This window comes from Hypanus sabinus, chromosome 1, assembly GCF_030144855.1.
Source record: "Hypanus sabinus isolate sHypSab1 chromosome 1, sHypSab1.hap1, whole genome shotgun sequence".
In the NCBI taxonomy this organism is placed as follows: Eukaryota; Metazoa; Chordata; class Chondrichthyes; order Myliobatiformes; family Dasyatidae; genus Hypanus; species Hypanus sabinus.
In genome coordinates, this window is record NC_082706.1 from 37,697,256 (window position 1) to 37,703,600 (window position 6,345).

At 45.6% G+C, this 6,345-nt stretch overlaps 1 protein-coding gene across 2 annotated transcripts in view; it reads right to left on the reverse strand.

The window, feature by feature from the left end:
* LOC132393093 (cell division cycle and apoptosis regulator protein 1-like) overlaps positions 1 to 2,808 on the reverse strand; it is a 48,402-nt gene extending 45,594 nt beyond the window's left edge. Inside the window, exon 1 of one of the 2 annotated variants that reach the window (XM_059967883.1) lies at positions 2,664 to 2,808. The gene's annotated coding sequence lies outside the window, so the exon portion shown is untranslated. Of the gene's footprint in view, positions 1 to 883; positions 942 to 2,663 lie in introns of those variants that run through there. The other variant, XM_059967893.1, reaches the window with a different exon arrangement.
* Between the last annotated feature and the right edge of the window lie 3,537 nt (positions 2,809 to 6,345).

Genomic DNA, 6,345 nt, shown 5'->3' on the forward strand with positions numbered 1-6,345 from the left:
TAGAACAAAAAAACTACAGAGGAATCAATGAAAAGTGACAACCAATGTGCAAAAGAGGAAACCTGTGTAAATACAAATAATAAAATAAATAAATAATACCAGGGCCAGGAGTTGTGGAGCCATCTGTAGTTAGTGGGATCAGTTCAGAGTGTGTGAGTGATCCTGACGGTTGTATTGTAATAAGTCTTCCTGACCCTGTGGTGTTGCACCAAAAGATCCTATCCCTCCCACCCAGTGGCAGCAGCAACAAGAGAGCCTGGCCTGGATGGTGGGGGCCCTCGATGATGGATGCTCCATGTAAATGTCCTCAGTGCTGAGGAGGGCTTTGCCTGTGATGGACTGCCCTTTATTCAATACTTTTCATAAGCTTTTCCATTCTTGATCATTGGTGTTCCCACACTGGGCCGTGATGCACTAGTCACTGCGCATCTACAGAAATTTGTCAAAGTCTTTGGCGACAATCAGGAGCCTCCAACATAATAAAAGACTCAACACCACACTCAACTTTGTGCCTTGGCCTCTGATGCTAATCGCCTGGATTTGTTCTGGTTAGGAAGATCAAAATAATGACCATCGCATGGTTTACTGACCCCACCACTATCAGTTTTTGTCCAGGGACATGTGCTGGAACCACAACAGACATTTCAGACCTTCAGTCTGAGGGATATCCCAGACACCTTGCAATTCCAACAGGGGAATTAGAAAATACTAGAGAAACCTCCTGGGCTTGGAAAAGTGGAACCTGTCTTGAACCTAACATACAAGATAGAAGGAAATCACATCGTAGTCTTAAAAGTGTCCAGATCCGCTTTACGGGCAAAACACTCGTATAGTTAGTGAAAACCCAAATTCAAAGTGCACTTATTATCAAAGTGTATACAACCTTGAGATTTGTCTTCCAGGCAGCCACAGGAATCTCCTTTATGGAAATAGATTTTTCTCTGGAGAGGAGAATGAGAAGCGACTTGAATAAGGTGTACAACACGAAGAGAGGTGTATATCAAAGTCACAGACTTTTTTCCAGGGCAGAAAGGGCTAACATGAGGGGGCATAACTTAAGGTGACTGGAGGAAAAGTATAGGGAGGATGTCAGAAGCAAGTTCTGTATAGAGTGTGGTGGGTGTGTGGAACACCACGCCAAAGGTGGTGGTAGAGACAGATACATTTGGGACATTTCAGAAACTCTTACAGGCACGTGAGAGGGAAGGATTCAATTGATCTTGAAGTAGGCTAGAGTCAGCACAAATTTATGGGCCGAAGGGCCTTACACTGTATTGTTCCACATGAAGCATTCAATCTTCTCTGCCAAGGGAAAAGGCTTGGAGTATCTTTGCTGGTCTTGGATGGATGTTAAAACAGTTGTCAAGCCTATCCCTGTTATTGCTGAGAGAGAAATGAACCTGTGCAGCTGAATGAGTCACAATAACCCAGCTAAGAGATGAAGTGAGGAGTTTGGCAAATCAGGAAGTCAGAAACTTTAGGTCAGAAATGGATGTTCAGTTAGCATGTGGTAGCTAACTGCATGGATAGAGTCAAAATCAAATTAACTACTCGAAATTTCATCTAGCTTCAAGCACCCACAGGAAAATAAAGAAAAGAATTTATGGGGGGGGGGGGAGAGAAACTATATATAAACAAAGACTGACGAGCAAAAGACAAATTTTGTAAAAATAAAAAAAAGCACGAAGGGAAAATAATAAAAATAATGGGAGGAAAAATGGGAAACCACTTTAGACAAGGCATTCAGTAAATAAAATTCAGGAAAAACAACTCTGAGTAACAGCACCGCGACTTTAGTCCCTAACACAAAGAGATGGAGGAGGATATATTTTCCAGCACTAAAAGATGAACACAAATTACTCCACATATCAAGACCCAAGACATATTGCTTAAATGCGAGAGAAAAAAAAAATGATTCATTCAAAGAACTAAGATTATTGTATTAGGTATAACACAAAATGAAAATGCGAGATCGTGTTAAAGGGAGAAAAAAATCGGAGGAATGGTATTAGAAAGGAAAAGAGCGACTATATTCAATAAATGTGCCGAAGAAGATGGTAGCAGTGCAGCACGGACGTGGAGGGGAAAAACACCAAAGATTGGTCCGGTCTTTGAAGCAAAATGTGAGAGGAGACACTGTAGCAGAGAGAGAGAAAGGAGAAACGTGGAAGACAGAGCTGCAGCAAAGATAGAAAAAAGGAGAGCGCGAAAAAAAAATTAAGCTGTAGGAGAGAGAGAATGAAACAAGAAAACCCGTGCGGAAGTAAAAATAAATCTACACAGGAGAAACACCAGGAAAACCGAACCGCAGCGGATCCTCACAACGGGGGCCGGCGTATGGGAAGCGAAACCGCCGTGTGGGGGAACCGCCATGTCAGGGGGGACGCCGCGTGGGGCAGAGAGCAGATATCCGCATGGCCGGGTAGACGCCACACGCCGGGGGTGGGAGAAGCCGAGTCGGTGTGAAGGCCCGAAGCCTTAATCTTAGGCCCAAGCCTATTCCCGCGCAGCCTCCCAGGGTGAGGGCGAGCGGCACGCCCGATGGAGGCAGCCGGCTCGCCTTCCGCCCTCGCACCACACACCCGTCGTGCCCCCAGCTTCCTTCACCGAATTTCTCCCCGATGTCGGGCCAGAACGCGGATCCACCACCGCGGCCTACCTACCGTGACCAAGTCGTCGCCGCGTCCACCCGCCTGGAGGACTACGCCAAGGCCGAGGAGAGTGTGCAGCGCCAAGCGAAACCCGGCACTACCGCGCCACCCGCCAGCTGAGAGATACAAAGGCAATGAGAACCTCCACCAACACCGCCACCGTGCGGCCCCTGGCTGACTTGCGTCCGTTCCAACCTCTCCAACAAAAGACTGGGTCCTGACTGTGTAGTCAGTGGGCGGAGCAGTAGATTCATTGTCATGGACACATAGCGCGAAAATTTGTTGTTTTGCGGCTGTGGTACATCGCAAGGCATAAAAATTGCAATAAATATGTTTAAAAATAAATACAGAAACTGAGGTAGTGTCCATGGTTTCATAATCCGTTCAGAAATCTAATGTTGTGTGGGAAGAAACTGTTCCTAAAGCCTTGAGTGTGCCTTCAGGCCCCTGTATCTCCTCCATATACCCATCACTGTGTGAAAAATGTGCCCCTCAGGTCCTGTTTAAGCCTTTACCCTTTCACATTAAGCCCTTTAGTTTTAGAAAGCTGAGCTGTTTATAAAATCATGAGGTAAATGGTATAGATAAAATGGGTGTTGAGTGGTGATCCTAAGGTATATAAAGTTAAATGTAATATTTATTATTAATGTATTATTATTATTATTATTATTATCTCCATATATGGATTCATTTTCTTGTGAGCATTTACAATAGATCTATAGAATAATAACCATAATACGATCAATGAAAATCCCCCCCCCCCAACTAGGACATTCAACCATAGTGCATGTAGTGTTCTCGTGCAGTGTGTTGAAACTCTGACTAAACGCCAAGTTAAACCGGAGCCAATGAAGACAGAGTCGCAGTAAGATTAACCGTTTACTGTTCACTCTTCCACATTAACGTTATGGTGAAAACTGTTGATAAAATAATACAAAATATATACAGTATCTGTTTCCTTCTTGGCACCACATTTGCATCATAAATATTTGTAAAAATAAAACTACAACAAACTGTATTACATTAAAGTCTCATTAAAGTACAACATACAGGCATAATCTGCTTAAGCCATCAACAGCTTTAGGTAGACTCCAACACAATTTTTCCAGCAATGCTTTCAAAGGCACAAGAAAATAAACCTCATCAACCATCATTTCTTTTAACAGAATCAGCGTTATCAACTGTCATGAACTTACGGCGTTGCTTCTATGATGTTTCTTTGTGGGTAGAAATGGAGCTTTTCACGTTGGTCCTGCACGTGCAAGCCCCCACTTTCCTGTTCCTCCAAACTGGAACTTACCCACAAAATGCGACAAAACCGGGGGGGGGGGGGGGGTGATGTCATCGGACGCCACGATACTTTACAGACAATGAACCTTGCCTTCATTAAACTGTAACGTAGCCCGATATGGCCTTTGTGGAAAGCAATCGGCAGCCCACCCTCCCTCCTGTGAGGAGTGACCACTCACCTGGCCTCCTCCACATTTGCCTCGATGGTCCAATCTTCCTTGATGCTTCGATCGGTGAGAAATGGAGCCGATCGTGGCCCCTGCCCCTTGTGCTCACAATCCCCCCGTCATGGAATTTTCTCGGGGACAGCAGAGCGTTAGATTCCTCGATTGAACTCCAGGCTGTAAGTCACAGACTCCAACAGTTTCCGAAGGGCAATTGAGGCAAAAGGAGCAGGTAGACAAAGCGAAACAATTGACTATCTGGAAGATATCGCCCGACAAATCATTGTTCGCTGGCACCATCTCAGCAACTCGAAGTGTACCAGTTGAGCACATTCACACCTTAACACTGAATCCCACAGTTTCAGATAACCAGCCATACCAGTTTTGCAATCTCATATTTCCGGCATTTATTGTTTTCCTGTCTCTTTTTCTGATCTTAATTCTCTCTCCTGAACTGCACCTCTTCCAGGCATGCTTTACAATTCACTACAACACACACGCAGGTCAGGAAGCAGAAGGCGAGCACTCTACATTGGCACCAGAAGCCTGGCGGCCACATCTGGCCTGCTGTACGTGATCCTCGCCGATCTGATTTGAAGCAAATAATGCATTTCACAAACAAGAGAAAATCTGCAGATGCAGGAAATCAAAGTAACACCGACAAAATGCCGGAGGAAGTCAGCAGGCCAGGCAGCATCTATGGAAAAGAGTAAACAGTCGTCATTTCGGCCCAAGACCCTTCATCAGAACTCATGGTAACATGTCTGAGCGACTGATGTCCTGTCACACTCACCTCAATAGTAAGCAAATGCTTTGAGAGGCTGGTCAGGAATTACATCTGCAGCTTGCTGCCACCCACACTGGACCCCCTAGTTCACCTACCGACACAACCAATTGACAGATGACGCAATAGTCACAGCTCAACACATCATCCTTACACATCTGGAGAAGAAGGATGCCTATGTGAGAATGCTGTTCTTCATCCACAGTTCAGCATTCAACACCATAGTTCCCTCCAGGCTCGACAAGAAGCTCAGAGACCTCGGCCTTGACCCTGCCTTGTGCAGCTGGATCCTGGACTTCCTGTCAGATGGCCAGCAGGTGGTAAGAGTGAGCCCCCTCACCTCTGCCCCTCTGACTCTCAACACAGGTGCCCCTCAGGGCTGTGTACTAAGTCCACTCCTTTACTCTCTGTATACCCATGACTGTGTCACCACCCACAACTCCAATCTGCTAATTAAATTTGCCAATGACACTACATTGAACAATAACGAGGTGACCTACAGGGAAGAAGTCGTCACCCTGACACAGTGGTGTCAAGAAAACAACCTCTCCCTCAATGTGGCAAAAACAAAGGAGCTGGTTGTGGATTACAGGAGAAATGGAGACAGGCTAATCCCTATTGACATCAATGGACCTGGGGTTGAGAGGGTAAAAGCTTTAAATTCTTTGGCACCCACATCACCAAAGACCTTACGGGGTCTGTACACATCAGCTGTGTGGTGAAAAAGGCACAACAGGTTCACCTCAGGCTGTTGAGGAAGTTTGGTATGGGCTCCCCAAGTCCTAAAAACTTTCTACAGGGGCACAATTGAGAGCATCCTGACTGGCTGCATCACTGCCTGGTACGGGAACTGTACTTCCCTCAATCGCAGGATTCTGCAGAGAGTGGTGTGGACAGCCCAGCACATCTATAGTTATAAACTTCCCATGATTCAGGACATTTACAAAGACAGGTGTGTAAAAAAGGCCCATAGGATTATTGGGGAACTGTCACCCCAACCACAATCTATTCCAGCTGCCACCACCCAGGAAATGATACCACAGCATAAAAGCCAAGGCCAACAGGCTCCAGGACAGCTTCTTCCACCAGGCCGTCAGAATGATTAAAATTCACACTGATACAACTGTATTTCTATGTTATATTGACTGTCCTGTTGTACATACCATTTTTTACAAATTACTATAAATTCAGACGGAGATGTAAGTAAAGATCTTTACTTCTCATGTATGTGAAGGATGTGAGTAATAAAGTCGATTCAATTCAATGTGCTCACCCAGTCATGATGAAGGGTCTCAGTCTGAAGCATCGACTGTTTACTCTTTTCCATAGGTGCTGCATTGGCCGGCTGGTGGTGTAGTGGCACCAGCACCAGACTTCGAGGCAAATGGTCCCTAGTTTGAATCCAGCTGGCTCCTTGCTGGGTCGAGCGTCAAGCTAGCAACTCGACCTCATACAA